Below are 16,838 nucleotides of genomic sequence, written 5' to 3'. Positions count from 1 at the left end.
AGATTCCGAAGCACTACTACTGCTTTACTCTATATCTTGGACCTTCACATTGACGATGAAACACAGAGATTGCGTCGGTATATAACACAAAATGCACCATGCCGACTTAAGTAAAAGAAGAGTAAATCTTCTCATTGTTTGTGGTTTGCTTTGAGCGTTCACTGGGATATCAGTATTAGATTCCGATGCCATACTGCTGCTTTACTCTATCCCTAGGAAATTCACATTGACGATAAAACACAGAAATTGCGTCGAAATATAATACAAGAGGTACAATGCCGACTTAAGTACAAGAAAAGTAAACCTACTCATTGTTTCTGGTCTGATTTGGGCATTTCCTGGGAGATCAGTATCAGATTCCGATGCACTACTGCAGCTTATATCTATCCCTTGGTCCTTCTCAACGACGATGAAACACAGTAATTGTGTCGGGATGTAATACAAAAGGCACAATGCCGACTTCAGTACAAGAATAGTAAATCTTCTCATTGTTTGTGGTTTGCTTTGAACGTTTCCTGGGATATCAGTTTTGGATTCCGACGCACTACTGCAACTTTTACTCTGTCCCTTGGACCTTCACATTGACGATGAAACACAGAAATTGCGTCGCGATTTAATACAAGGTGCACAATGCCGACATAAGTACAAGAAAAGTAAACCTTCTCATTATTTCTGGTTTGCTTTGAGCGTTTCCTGGGAGATCAGTATTAGTTTCCTATGCACTACTGCAGCTTTACTCTATCCCCTTGAACCTTCACATTGACGATGAAACACAGAAATTGCGTTGGGATATAACACAAAAGGCACAATGACGTCTTAAGTACAAGAAGAGTAAATCTTCTCATTGTTTTTGGTTGCTTTGAGCGATTCCCGGTAGATCAGTATTAGATTCCGATGCACTATTGCAGCTTTACTCTATCCTTTGGACCTTCACATAGACGATGAAACACAGATATTGCGTCGGGATTTTACACATAGGGCACAAAGCCGACCTAAGTACAAGATGAGTGAATCTTCTCATTGTTTGTGGTTTGCTTTGAGAGTTTCCTGGGAGATCAGTATTAGATTCCGTTGCAATACTGCAGATTTACTCCATCCCTTGGACCATCACATTTACGATGAAATACAAAAATTGCGTCGGGATTTAATACAAAAGGCACAATGCCGACTTAAGTATAAGAAGAGTAAATCTTCTCATTGTTTGTAGTTTGCTTTGAGCATTACCTGAGAGATCAGTATTAGATTCCGATGCACTACTGCAGCTTTACTCTATACCTTGGACCCTCACATTGAGTATGAAACACTGAAATTGCGTCTAGATTTATTACAAAAGGCACAATGCCGACTTAAGTAATAGAAGACTTAATCATCTCACAGTTTGTGGTTTGTTTTGGGCGTTTCCTGGGAGATCAGAATTAGATTCCGATGCAGTAATGCAGCTTAACTCTATCCCTTGGACCTTCGCATTGGCAATGAAACACAGAAAATGCGTCGGGATTTAATACAAAAGGCACAATGTCGACTTAAGTACAAGAAGAGTAAATCATCTCATTTTCTGTTGTTTGCTTTGAATGTTTCCTGGGAGATCAGTATTAGATTCCGATGCAGTACTGTAGCTTTACTGTATGCGTTGGACCTTCACATTGACGATGAAACACAAAACTGCGTCGGGATTTAATACAAAAGGCACAATGCCGACTTAAGTACAAGACGAGTAGATACTCTCATTGTCAGTGGTTTGCTTTGAGCGTTTTCTGGGAGATCAGTATTATATTCCGATGCACTACTGTAGCTTCACTCTATCCCTTGGACTTTCACTTTGACGATTATACATTGATATTGTGTCGGGATTTGATACAAAAGGCACAATGCCAACTTAAGTACAGGAGGAGTAAATCTTCTCATTGTCAGTGGTTTGTTTGAGCGTTTCCTGGGAGATCAGTATTAGATTCCGATGCTCTACTGCTGCATTACACTGTCATTTGGACTTACACATTGACGGTGAAACACAGAAATTGCGTCGCGATTTATTACAAAAGGCCCAATGCCAGCTTAAGTACAAGAAGAGTAAACCTTCTCATTGTTTGTGGTTTGCTTTGAGCTTATCCTGGGAGATAAGTGTTGGATTCCATTTCACTACTAAAGCTTTAGTCTATCCCTTGGACCTTCACATTGTCGATGAAATACAGAAATTGCGTCTGGATTTAATACAAAATGCACAATGCCGACTTAATTACAAGAAGAGTAACTCTTCTCAAAGATTGTAGGTTGCTTGGAGCATTTCCTTGGAGATCAGTGTTGGATTCCGAAGCACTACTGCAGCTTTACTCTATACCTTCTACCTTCACATTGACGATGAGGCGCAGATATTTCGCCGGGATTTAATATGAAAGGCACAATGCCGACCTAAGTACAAGAAGAGTACATCTTCTCATTTTTTGTGGTTTGCTTTGAACGTTTCCTGGGAGATCAGTATTGGGTCCGATGCACTACTGCAGCTTTACTCTATCCCTTGGACCTTCACATTGACGATGAAACACGGAAATTTCGCCGGGATTTTATACAAAAGGCACAAAGCCGACTTAAGTACAAGAAGAGTAAATATTCTCATTGTCTGTCGTTTGCTTTGAGCGTTTCCTGGGAGATCATTATTAAATTCCGATGCACTACTGCAGATTTACTCTACCCCTTCGACCTTCACATTGACGATGGAACACAGAAATTGCGTCGAGATTTAATACAAAAGGCACGATGCCGTCTTAGGTACAAGAAGAGTAAATCTTCTCATTGTTTGTGGTTTGCTTTGAGCGTTTCCTGGGAGATCAGTGTTGGATTCTGATGCACTACTGAAGCTTTAATCTGTCCCTTGGCCCTTGCATTGACGATGAAACACAGAAATAGCGTCGGGATTTAAATCAAAAGGCACTATGCCAATTTAAGTACAAGAAGAGTAAATCTTCTCATTGTTTGTGCTTTACTCTGAGCGTTTCCTGGGAGATCTGAATTAGATTCAGATGCACTACTGCAGCTTTACTCTATCCCTCCTACTTTCACATTGACGATGAAACACAGAAATTGCGGCGCGATTTATTACAAAAGGCCCAATGCCGACTTAAGTACAAGAAAAGTAAATCTTCTCATTGTCTGTGGTTTGCTTTGAGTGTTTCTTAGGAGGTCAGTATTAGATTCCGATGCACTACTGCAGCTTTACTCTATCCCTTGGACATTCACATGGACGTTGAAACACATAAATTGCGTCGGGATTGTAAACCAAAGGCTCAATACCGACATAATTACATGATGAGTAAATCTTCTCATTGTTTGTGGTTTGCTTTGAACGTTTCCTGGGAGATCGGTTGCAGATTCCGATGCACTACTGCAGCATTACTCTATACCCTGGACCTTCACATTGACGATGAAACACAGAAATTCCGACGGGATTTATTACAAAATGCACATTGCCAACTTAAGTACAAGAAGAGTAAGTCTTCTCATTGTTTGTGGTTTGCTTTGAGCGTTTCCTGGGAAATCAGTATTAGATTCCGATCCACTACTGCAGCTTTACCCTATCCCTTGGACCTTCACATTGACGATGAAACACAGATATTTCGCCGGGACTTATTACAAAAGGCACAATGCCGACTTAAGTACAAGAAGACTAACTCTTCTTACTGTATATGTTTTGAAACTTTCCTGTGAGACCATTTTTGGATTCCGACTTTTCACTTCAGGTTTACTGTATCCCTTGGACCTTCTTATTGACGATGAAACGCGGGAATTGCATCGGTAATAAATACAAAAGCCGCAATGCCGACTTAAGTACAAGAGGACTGACTCATCTTACTGTCTATGTTTTGAACCTTTCCTGTGAGACCAGTTTTAGATTCCGATGCTTCACTTCAGGTTTACTGTATCCCTTGGACCTTCTTATAGACGATGAAAAACAGAAATTGCATCGGAATTAAATACAAAAGTCACATTGCAGACTTAAGTACAAGGACACTGACTCTTCTTACTGTCTATGGTTTCAGCCTTTCCTTTGATACCAGTTTTAAATTCCGATGCTTCACTTCAGCTTTCCTGTATCCCTTGGACCTTCTTATTGACGATGAAACACAGAAATTGTGTCGAAATTAAATACAAAATGCACAATGGTGACTTAAGTACTTTGAGACTGACTCTTCTTACTGTCTATGTCTTGAACCTTTGCTGTGAGACCAGTTTTAGATATCGATGCTTCACTACAGGGTTACTGTATCTATGTGACCTTCTTATTGACGATGAAACACAGAAATTGCATCGGAATTAAATACAAAAGGCACAATGCCGACTTAAGTACAAGAAGACTGGCTCTTCTTACTGTCTATGATTTGAGCATTTCCTGTGTGCCCAGTTTTAAATTCCGATGCTTCACTTGCGGTTTACTGTTTCCTTTGGACCTTCTTATTGACGATGAAACACAGAATTTGCATGGAAATTAAATACATAAGGCACAATGCCGACTTAAGTACAAGAAGACTGACTCTTCTTACTGTCTATGTTTTGAAACTTTCCTGTGAGACCAGGTTTAGATTCCGATGCTTCATTTCAGGTTTACTGTATCTCTTGGACATTCTTATTGACGATGAAACACAGAAATTCCATCGGAATTAAATACAAAACGAACAATTACGACTTAAGTACAAGAGGACTGACTCTTCTTACATTTTAAGATTTGAACCTCTACTGTGAGAACTGTTTTAGATATCGATGCTTCACTTCAGCTTTACTGCATCCCTTGGGCCTTCTTATTGACGATGAAACACAGAAATTGCTTCGGAATTAAATACAAAAGGCACCATTCCGAATTAAGTACATGAAGACTGACTCTCCTTACTGTCTATGTTTTAGCCTTACCTGTGCGACCAGTTTTAGATTCTGATACACCACTTCAGGTTTACTGTATCCCTTGGGCCTTCTTATTGACGATGATACCCAGAAATTGCGTCGCAATGAAAGACTAAATGCGCAATGCCGACTTAAGTACAAGAAGACTGAATCTTCTAACTGTCTATGCTTCGACCCTTTCCTGTGAGACCAGTTTTAGTTTCCGATGCTTCACTTCAGGTTCACTGTATCCATTTGACCTTCTTATTGACGATGAAACACAGATAATGCATCGGAATTAAATACAGAAGGCACAATGCTGACTTAAGTACAAGATGACTGACTCTTCTTACTGTCAATGATTTCAGCCTTTCCTGCGAGACCAGTTTTGAAATCCGATCTTTCACTTCAGCTTTACTGTATCCCTTGGCCCTTCTTATTGACGATGTAACACAGAAATCACGTCGGTTTTAAATACAAAAGGCACAATGCCGAATTAAGTACAAGAAGACTGACTCTTCTTACTGTCAATGTTTTGAACCTTTCCTGTGAGACCAGTTTTAGATTCCGATGCTTTACTTTAGGTTTACTGCAACCCTTGGACCTTCGTATTTACGATGGAACACAGAAATTGCATCGGAATTAAATACAAAAGGCACAATGCCGACTTAAGTCCTGGAAGACTGACTCTTCTTACTGTCTATGATTTGAGAATTTCCTGTGAGACCAATTTTAGATTCCGATGCTTCACTTCAGGTTTACTGTATGACCAGGTCCTTCTTATTGACGATGAGACACAGAAATTGATCCCGAATTAAATACAAAAGGCACAATGGCGACTTATGTACAAGAAAACTTACTCTTGTTACTCTCTATAATTTGAGCCTTTCCTGTGAGACCAGTTTTAGAATCCGATGCTTCACTTCAGATTTACTGTATCCCTTGGACCTTCTTATTGACGATGAAACACAGTAATTGCATCGGAATTAAATACAAAAGGCACAATGCCGACTTAAGTACAAGAAGACTGACTCTTCTTACTGTCAATGTTTTGAACCTTTCCTGTGAGACCAGTTATAGATTCAGATGATTCACTACAGGTTCACTGTATGCCTAGGACTTTCTTATTGACGATGAATCACAGTAATTGTTCCGGAATTAAATACAAAAGGCACAATGCCGACTTAAGTCCAAGAAGACTGACTCTTCTTACTGCCTACGAATTGAGCCATTCCTGTGAGACCAGTTTTAGATTCCGATGCTTCACTTCAGGTTTACTGAATCCCTTGAACCTTCCTATTGACGATGAAACTTAGAAATTGCATCGGAATTAAGTACATAACGAACAATGACGACTTAAGTACAAGAGGACTGACTCTTTTTACTGTCTATGTTTGAACCTTTTCTGTGAGATCAGTCTTAGATTCAGATGCTTCACTTCAGGTTTACTGTATGCCTAGGACCTTCTTATTGACGATGAAACACAGAAATTGATCCGGAATGAAATACAAAAGGCACAATGCCGACTTAAGTCCAAGAAGACTGACTCTTCTTACTGTCTATGATTGGAGCCTTTCCTGTGAGACCAGTTTTAAATTCCGATGCTTCATTTCAGCTTTACTGTATCCCTTGGACCTTCTTATTGACGATGAATCACATAAATTGCTTCGGTAATAAGTACAAAAGGCACAATGCCGACTTAAGTACAAGAGGACTGACTCTTATTACTGTCTATGTTTTGAACCTTTCTTGTGAGACTAGGTTTAGATTCCGATGCTTCACTTCAGCTTTACTGTATCCCTTGGACCTTCTTATTGATGATGAAACACAGAAATTGAATCGGAGATAAATACAAAAGGCACAATGCCGACCTAAGTACAAGAAGATCGACTTTTCTAACTGTCTATGTTATGACCCTATCCAGTGTGACCAGCTTTTGATTCCGATGCTTCACTTCAGGTTTACTGTATCCCTTTGACATTCTTATTGACGATGAAACACAGTAATTGCATCGGAATTAAATACAAAACGAACAATGACGACTTAAGTACAAGAGGACTGACTCTTCTTACATTCTAAGCTTTGAGCCTTTCCTGTGCGACCAGTTTTAGATTCCGATGCTTCACGTCAGGTTTATGGTAGCTATTGGACCTTCGTATTGACGATGAAACACAGAAAATGCATCGCAATTAATAAGATAAGGCACAATGCTGACTTCAGTACAAGAAGACTGACTCTTCTTACTCTCTATGATTTGAGCCTTTCCTGTGAGACCAGTTTTAGATACTGATGCATCACTTCAGGTTTACTGTATCCATTTGACCTTCTTATTGACGATGACACACAGATAATGCATCGGAATTAAATACAAAACACACAATGCTGACTTAAGTACTAGAAGACCGACGCTTCTTACTGTCTATGATTTGAGCCTTTCCTGCGAGACCAGTTTTAGATTCCGATGCTTCAGTTCAGGTTTACTGTATCCCTTGGTCTTTCTTATTGACGATGAAATACAGAAATTGCACCGGAATTAAATACAAAAGGCGCAATGATGACATAAGTGCAAGACGACTGACTCTTCTTACTGTCTATGTTTTGATCCTTTCCTATTTGACCAGCTTTAGATTCCGATGCTTCACTTCAGGTTTACTGTATGCCAAGGACCTTCTTCTTGACGATGAAACACAGAAATTGATCCGGAATTAAATACAAAAGGCACAGTGGCGAATTAAGTACAAGAAGACTGACTCTTCTTACTGTCTATGATTTCAGCCTGTCCTGCGAGACCAGTTTTAGATTCCGATGCTTCACTTCAGGTTTATGGTAGCTATTGGCCCTTCGTATTGACGATGAAACACAGAAAATGCATCGGAATTAATAAGAAAAGGCACAATGCTGACTTCAGTACAAGAAGACTGACTCTTCTTACTGTCTATGATTTGAGCCTTTCCAGTGAGACCAGTCTTAGATTCTGATGCTTCACTTCAGGTTTACTGTATCCCTGGGACCTTCCTATTGACGATGAAACAAGAAATTGGATCGGAATTAAATACGAAAGGCAAAATGTCGGCCTAAGTACAAGAAGACCGACTCTTCTTACTGCCAATGATTTGAACCTTTCCTGTGAGACCAATTTTAGATTCCGATGCTTCACTTCAGGTTTACTGAATCCTTTGGACCTTCTTATTGACGATGAAATTCAGAAATTGCATCGGAATTGAATTCAAAATGTGCAATGCGGACTTAAGTACAAGAGGACTGACTCTGCTTACTGCATATGTTTGAACTTTTCCTGTGAGACCATTTTTGGATTCCGATCTTTCACTTCAGGTCTAATGTATCCCTTGGACCATCTTATTGACGATAAAACACAGATATTGCATCGGAAATAAATACAAATGGCACAATGCCGACTTACGTACAAGAGGACTGACTCTCCTTACTGCTTATGCTTTGATCCTTTCCTGTGAGACCTGTTTTGGATCCCGATGCTTCACTTCAGGTGTACTGTATGCCTAGGGCCATCTTATTGACGATGAAACACAGAAATTGATCCCGAATTAAATACAAACGGCACAATGGCGACTTAAGTACAAGAAAACTGACTCTTCTTACTGTCTATGATTTGAGACTTTCCTGTGAGACCTGTTTTAAATTCCGATGCTTCACTTCAGCTTCACCCTATCCCTTAGACCTTCTTAGTGACGATGAAACACAGAAATTGCGTCGGAATTGAATTCAAAATGCACAGTGCCGAATTAAGTGCAAGAAGGCTGACTCTTCTTACCGTCTATGTTTTAAACTTTTCCTGTGGGACCAGTTTTAGATTCCGATGCTTCGAAGCAGGTTTACTGTATGCCTAGGACTTTCCTATTGACGATGAAACACAGAAATTGATCCGGAACTAAAAACAAAAGGCACAGTTGTGACTTAAGTACAAGAACACTGACTCTTCTTACTGTGTATGATTTGAGCCTTTCCTGTGAGACCAGTTTTAAATTCCGATGCTGCACCTCAGCTTTACTGTATCCCGTGGACCTCCTCATTGACGATTAATCACAGAAATTGCTTCGGAAATAAGTACAAAAGGCACAATGCTGACTTAAGTACAAGAGGACTGACTCTTCCTACTGTCTATGTTTGAACCTTTCCAGTGAGACCAGGTTTAGATTCCGATGCTTCACTTCAGGTTTACTGTAACCCTTGGACTTTCTTATTGAAGATGAAATTCAGAAATTGCATCGGAATTAAATACAAAATGTGCAAAGCGGACTTAAGTACAAGAGGACTGACTCTTCTTGTTGCATATGTTTGAACTTTTCCTGTGAGACCATTTTGGGATTCCGATCTTTCACTTCAGGCTTACTGTATCCCGTGGACCATCTTATTGCCGATAAAACACAGATATTGCATCGGAAATAAATAGAAATGGCACAAAGCCGACTTAAGTACAAGAGGACTGACTCTTCTTATAGTCTATGTTTTGATCCTTTCCTGTGAGACCAGTTTTGGATCCCGATGCTTCACTTCAGGTTTACTGTATCCCTTGGACCTTCCTATTGACGGTGAAACACAGAAATTGGATCGGAATTAAATACAAAAGGCAAAATGTCGACATAAATACAAGAAGACCGGCTCTACTTACTGCCAATGATTTGAACCTTTCCTGTGAGACCAATTTTAGATTCCGATGGCTCACTTCAGGTTTTCAGTATCCCTTGGACCTTACTATTGACGATGAAATACAGAAATTGCACAGGAATTAAATACAAAACGCGCAATGCTGACATAAATGCAAGAAGACTGACTCTTTTTACAGTCTATGCTTTGACCCTTCCCTATGAGACCAGCTTTAGAATCCGATGCTTCACTTCAGGTTTACTGTATGCCAAGGACCTTCTTATTGACGATGAAACACAGAAATTGCACCGGAATTAAATACAAAAGGCACAATGACGACTTAAGTACAAGATGACTGACTCTTCTTACTGTCAATGTTTTCAGCCTGTCCTGCGAGACCAGTTTTGGAATCCGATGTTTCACTTCAGCTTTACTGTATCCCTTGGACCATCTTATTGACGATGTAACACAGAAATCACGTCGGAATTAAATACAAAAGGCACAATGCCGAATTAAGTACAAGAAGACTGACTGTTCTCACTGTCAATGTTTTGAACCTTTCCTGTGAGACCAGTTATAGATTCAGATGATTCACTACAGGTTCACTGTTTGCCTAGGACTTTCTTATTGACGATGAATCACAGTAATTGTTCCGGAATTAAATACAAAAGGCACAATGCCGACTTAAGTCCAAGAAGACTGACTCTTCTTACTGCCTACGAATTGAGCCATTCCTGTGAGACCAGTTTTAGATTCCGATGCTTCACTTCAGGTTTACTGAATCCCTTGGACCTTCCTATTGACGATGAAACTTAGAAATTGCATCGGAATTAAGTACATAACGAACAATGACGACTTAAGTACAAGAGGACTGACTCTTCTTACTGTCTATGATTGGAGCCTTTCCTGTGAGACCAGTTTTAAATTCCGATGCTTCATTTCAGCTTTACTGTATCCCTTGGAGCTTCTTATTGACGATGAATCACAGAAATTGCTTCGGTAATAAGTACAAAAGGCACAATGCCGACTTAAGTACAAGAGGACTGACTCTTATTACTGTCTATGATTTGAACCTTTCTTGTGAGACTAGGTTTAGATTCCGATGCTTCACTTCAGGTTTACTGTATCCCTTGGACCTTCTTATTGATGATGAAACACAGAAATTGAATCGGAGATAAATACAAAAGGCACAATTGCGACCTAAGTACAAGAAGATCGACTTTTCTAACTATCTATGTTATGACCCTATCCAGTGTGACCAGCTTTTGATTCCGATGCTTCACTTCAGGTTTACTGTATCCCTTTGACATTCTTATTGACGATGAAACACAGTAATTGCATCGGAATTAAATACAAAACGAACGATGACGACTTAAGTACAAGAGGACTGACTCTTCTTACATTCTAAGCTTTGAGCCTTTCCTGTGCGACCAGTTTTAGATTCCGATGCTTCACGTCAGGTTTATGGTAGCTATTGGACCTTCGTATTGACGATGAAACACAGAAAATGCATCACAATTAATAAGAAAAGGCACAATGCTGACTTCAGTACAAGAAGACTGACTCTTCTTACTCTCTATGATTTGAGCCTTTCCTGTGAGACCAGTTTTAGATACTGATGCATCACTTCAGGTTTACTGTATCCATTTGACCTTCTTATTGACGATGAAACACAGATAATGCATCGGAATTAAATACAAAACGCACAATGCTGACTTAAGTACTAGAAGACCGACGCTTCTTACTGTCTATGATTTGAGCCTTTCCTGCGAGACCAGTTTTAGATTCCGATGCTTCAGTTCAGGTTTACTGTATCCCTTGGTCTTTCTTATTGACGTTGAAATACAGAAATTGCACCGGAACTAAATACAAAAGGCGCAATGATGACATAAGTGCAAGACGACTGACTCTTCTTACTGTCTATGTTTTGAGCCTTTCCTATTTGACCAGCTTTAGATTCCGATGCTTCACTTCAGGTTTACTGTATGCCAAGGACCTTCTTCTTGACGATGAAACACAGAAATTGATCCCGAATTAAATACAAACGGCTCAATGGCGACTTAAGTACAAGAAAACTGATTCTTCTTACTGTCTATGATTTGAGACTTTCCTGTGAGACCTGTTTTAAATTCCGATGCTTCACTTCAGCTTCACCCTATCCCTTAGACCTTCTTAGTGACGATGAAACACAGAAATTGCGTCGGAATTGAATTCAAAAGGCACAATGCCGAATTAAGTGCAACAAGACTGACTCTTCTTACCGTCTATGTTTTAAACCTTTCCTGTGGGACCAGTTTCAGATTCCGATGCTTCGAAGCAGGTTTACTGTATGCCTAGGACTTTCCTATTGACGATGAAACACAGAAATTGATCCGGAACTAAAAACAAAAGGAACAGTGGTGACTTGAGTACAAGAACACTGACTCTTCTTACTGTGTATGATTTGACCCTTTCCTGTGAGACCAGTTTTAAATTCCGATGCTGCACCTCAGCTTTACTGTATCCCGTGGACCTTCTCATTGACAATTAATCACAGAAATTGCTTCGGAAATAAGTACAAAAGGCACAATGCCGACTTAAGTACAAGAGGACTGACTCTCCTACTGTCTATGTTTGAACCTTTCCAGTGAGACCAGGTTTAGATTCCGATGCTTCGCTTCAGGTTTACTGTATCCCTTGGACCATCTTATTGACGATGAAGCACAGAAATTGCATCGGAGTTAAATAGAAAAGGCACAATGCCAACCTAAGTACTGTGTCCCTCTGACCTTCTTATCACCGATGAAATACAGAAATTGCATCGGAATTAAATACAAAATGTGCAATGCTGACTTAAGTACAAGAGGAAAAACTCTTCTTACTATATTTGTTATGAACCTTTTCTGTGAGACCAGTTTTAGATTCCGATGCTTCACTTCAGGTTTACTGTATCAATTGGACCTTCTTATTGACGATGAAACACAGAAATTGCATCGGAATTAAATACAAAACGAACAATGATGACTTAAGTACAAGAAGACTGACTCATCTTACAGTCTCTGTTTTGAGCCTTTCCTGTGAGACCAGTTTTAGATTCCGATGCTTCATGTCAGGCTTACTGTATGCCAAGGACCTTCTTATTGACGATGAAACACAGAAATTGATCCGGAATTTAATACAAAAGGCACAATGGCGACTTAAGTACAAGAAGACTGACTCTTCTTACTGTCAATAATATGAGCCTTTCCTGTGAGACCAGTTTTAGAATCCGATGCTTCACTTCAGGTTTACTGTATCCCTTGGACTTTCTTATTGACAATGAAACACAGTAATTGCATCGGAATTAAATACAAAAGCAAAATGCCGACTTAAGTACAAGAAGTCTGACTCATCTTTCTGTCTATGCTTTGAACCTTTCCAGTGAGACTAGTTATAGATTCCGATGCTTCACTTCAGGTTTACTGTATCCCTTGGACCTTCTTATTGACGATGAAATACAGAAATTGCACCGGAATTAAATACAAAAGGCGCAATGCTGACATAAGTGCAAGAAGACTGACTCTTCTTACTGTCTATGTTTTGATCCCTTATTATGTGACCAGCTTTAGATTCCGATGCTTCACTTCAGGTTTACTGTATGCCAAGGACCTTCTTATTGTCGATGAAACAAAGAAATTGATCCGGAATTAAATACAAAAGGCACAATGGCGAATTAAGTACAAGAAGACTGACTCATCTTACTGTCTATGATTTCAGCCTTTCCTGTGAGACCTGTTTTAGATTCCGATGCTTCACTTCAGGTTTAGTGTATCCCTTGGTCCTTCTTATTGACGGTAAAACACAGAAATTGCATCGGAATTAAATTCAAAAGCCACAATGCCGACTTAAGTGCAAGAAGACTGACTCTTCTTACTGTCTATGAATTGAGCCGTTCCAGTGAGACTAGTATCTGATTCCGATGCTTCACTTCAGGTTTACTGTATCCCTTGGACCTTCCTATTGACGATGAAACATAGAAATTGGATCGGAATTAAATACAAAAGGCAAAATGTCGACCTAAGTACAAGAAGACCGGCTCTACTTACTGCCAATGATTCGAACCTTTCCTGTGAGACCAATTTTAGATTCCGATGGCTCACTTCAGGTTTACTGTATCCCTTGGACCATCTTATTGACGATGAAGCACAGAAATTGCATCGGAATTAAATCCAAAAGGAACAATGACGACATATGTAAAACAGGACTGACCCTTCTTACATTCTAAGATTTGAGACTTTCCTGTGAGACCTGTAGTAGATATCGATGCTTCACCTCAGGATTATCTTCTCCCTAGGACCTTCTTATTGACGATGAAACACCGATATTGCATCGGAATTAAATAGAAAAGGCACAATGCCGACTTAAGTACAAGAAAACTGTCTCTTCTTAGTGTCTATACTTTGAACCTTTCCTGTGAGACCAGTTTTAGATTCCGATGCTTTACTTTAGGTTTACTGTATCCCTTGGACCTTCTTATTGACAATGAAAAACAGAAAATGCATCGGAAGTAAATACAAAAGCACAAGGCTGACTTAAGTCCAAGAACACTGACTCTTCTTACTGTCTATGATTTTAGCCTTTCCTGTGAGACCAGTTTTAGATTCCGATGCTTCACTTCTGGTTTACTGTATCCCTTCGACCTTCCCATTGACGATGACACACAGAAATTGCATCGGAGTTAAATAGAAAAGGCACAATGCGAACCTAAGTACTGTATCCCTCTGACCTTCTTATCGACGATGAAATACAGAAATTGCATCGGAATTAAATACAAAAGGTGCAATGCAGACTTAAGTACAAGAGGAAAGACTCTTCTTACTATATTTGTTATGAACCTTTTCCGTGAGACTAATTTTAGATTCCGATGCTTCACTTCAGGTTTACTGTATCCCTTGGGCCTTCTTATTGACGAAGAAACACAGAAATTGCGTCGGAATTAAATACAAAAGGAACAATGCTGAGTTAAGTACAAGAAGACTGACTCATCTTACAGTCTCTGTTTTGAGCCTTTCCTGTGAGACCAGTTTTAGATTCCGATGCTTCATGTCAGGTTTACTGTATGCCAAGGACCTTCTTATTGACGATGAAACACAGATATTGATCCGGAATTAAATACAAAAGGCACAATGGCGACTTAAGTACAAGGAGACTGACTCTTCTTACTGTCTATGATATGAGCCTTTCCTGTGAGACCAGTTTTAGAATCCGATGCTTCACTTCAGGTTTACTGTATCCCTTGGACTTTCTTATTGACAATGAAACACAGTAATTGCATCGGAATTAAATACAAAAGGCAAAATGCCGACTTAAGTACAAGAAGTCTGACTCTTCTTACCGTCTATGCTTTGAACCTTTCCAGTGAGACCAGTTTTAGATTCCGATGCTTCACTTCAGGTTTACTGTATCCCTTGGACCTTCTTATTGACGATGAAATACAGAAAATGCAGCGGATTTAAATACAAATGGCGCAATGCTGACATAAGTGCATGAAGACTGACTCTTCTTACTGTCTATGTTTTAATCCTTTCCTATGTGATCAGCTTTAGATTCCGATGCTTCACTTCAGGTTTACTGTATGCCAAGGACCTTCTTATTGACGATGAAACAAAGAAATTGATCCGGAGTTAAATACAAAAGGCACAATGGCGAATTAAGTACAAGAAGACTGACTCATCTTACTGTCTATGATTTTAGCCTGTTCTGCGAGACCAGTTTTAAAATCCGATATTTCATTTCAGCTTTACTGTATCCCTTGGACCTACTTATTGACGACGAACCACAGAAAATGCATCGGAATTAAATACAAAAGCACAATGCTGACTTAGGTCCAAGACGACTGACTCTTCTTACTGTCTATGATTTTAGCCTTTCCTGTGAGACCAGTTTTAGATTCCGATGCTTCACTTCAGGATTACTGTATCCCTTGGACCTTCCCATTGACGAGGAAACACAGAAATTGCATCGGAGTTAAATAGAAAAGGCACAATTCCAACCTAAGTACTGTTTCCCTTGGATCTTCTTATCGACGATGAAATACAGAAATTGCATCGGAATTAAATACAAAAGGTGAATTGCTGACTTAAGTACAAGAGGAAAGACTCTTCTTACTATATTTGTTATGAACCTTTTCTGTGAGACCAGTTTTAGATTCCGATGCTTAACTACAGGTTTACTGTATCCATTGGACCTTCTTATTGACGATGAAACACAGAAATTGCATCGGAATTAAATACAAAACGAACAATGACGACTTAAGTACAAGAGGACTGACTCTTCTTACATTCTAAGATTTGAGAATTTCCTGTGAGACCTGTTTCAGATATCGATGCTGCACTTCAGCTTTACTGTATCACTTGGGCCTTCTTATTGACGATGAAACACAGAAATTGATCCGGAATTAAATACAAAAGGCACAATGGCGACTTAAGTACAAGAAGACTGATTCTTCTTACTGTCTATGATTTGAGCCTTTCCAGTGAGACCAGTTTTAGAATCCGATGCTTCACTTCAGGTTTACTGTATCCCTTGGACCTTCTTATTGACAATGAAACACAGTAATTGCATCGGAATAAAATACAAAAGGCAAAATGCCGACTTAAGTACAAGAAGTCTGACTCTTCTTACTGTCTATGCTTTGAACCTTTCCGATGCTTCACTTCAGGTTTACTGTATCCCTTGGACCTTCTTATTGACGATGAAATACAGAAATTGCACCGGAATTACATACAAAAGGCGCAATGCTGACATAAGTGCAAGAAGACTGACTCTTCTTACTGTCTATGTTTTGATCCTTTCCTAAGTGACCAGCTTTAGATTCCGATGCTTCTCTTCAGGTTTACTGTATGCCAAGGACCTTCTTATTGACGATGAAACACAGAAAATGCATCGGAATTAAATACAAAAGGCACAATTACGAATTAAGTACAAGAAGACTGACTCATCTTACTGTCTATGATTTCAGCCTGTTCTGCGAGACCAGTTTTAAAATCCGATGTTTCATTTCAGCTTTACTGTATCCCTTGGACCTTCTTATTGACGATGAATGAGAGAATTCAATTCGGAATTAAATATAAACGGCACAATGCCGAATTAAGTACAAGAAGACTGACTCTTCTTACTGTCTATGATTTGAACCTTTCCTGTGAGACCAGTTATAGATTCAGATGCTTCACTTCAGCTTTACTGTATCTTGGGCCTTCTTATTGACGATGAATCACAGAAATTGCTTCGGTAATAAGTACAAAAGTCACAATGCCGACTTAAGTACAAGCGGACTGACTCTTATTACTGTCTACGTTTTGAACCTTTCTTGTGAGACTAGGTTTAAATTC

This window comes from Schistocerca piceifrons, chromosome X (genome assembly GCF_021461385.2).
Source record: "Schistocerca piceifrons isolate TAMUIC-IGC-003096 chromosome X, iqSchPice1.1, whole genome shotgun sequence".
Classification (NCBI taxonomy): domain Eukaryota; kingdom Metazoa; phylum Arthropoda; class Insecta; order Orthoptera; family Acrididae; genus Schistocerca; species Schistocerca piceifrons.
Note: the sequence above shows the minus strand (reverse complement) of the source record.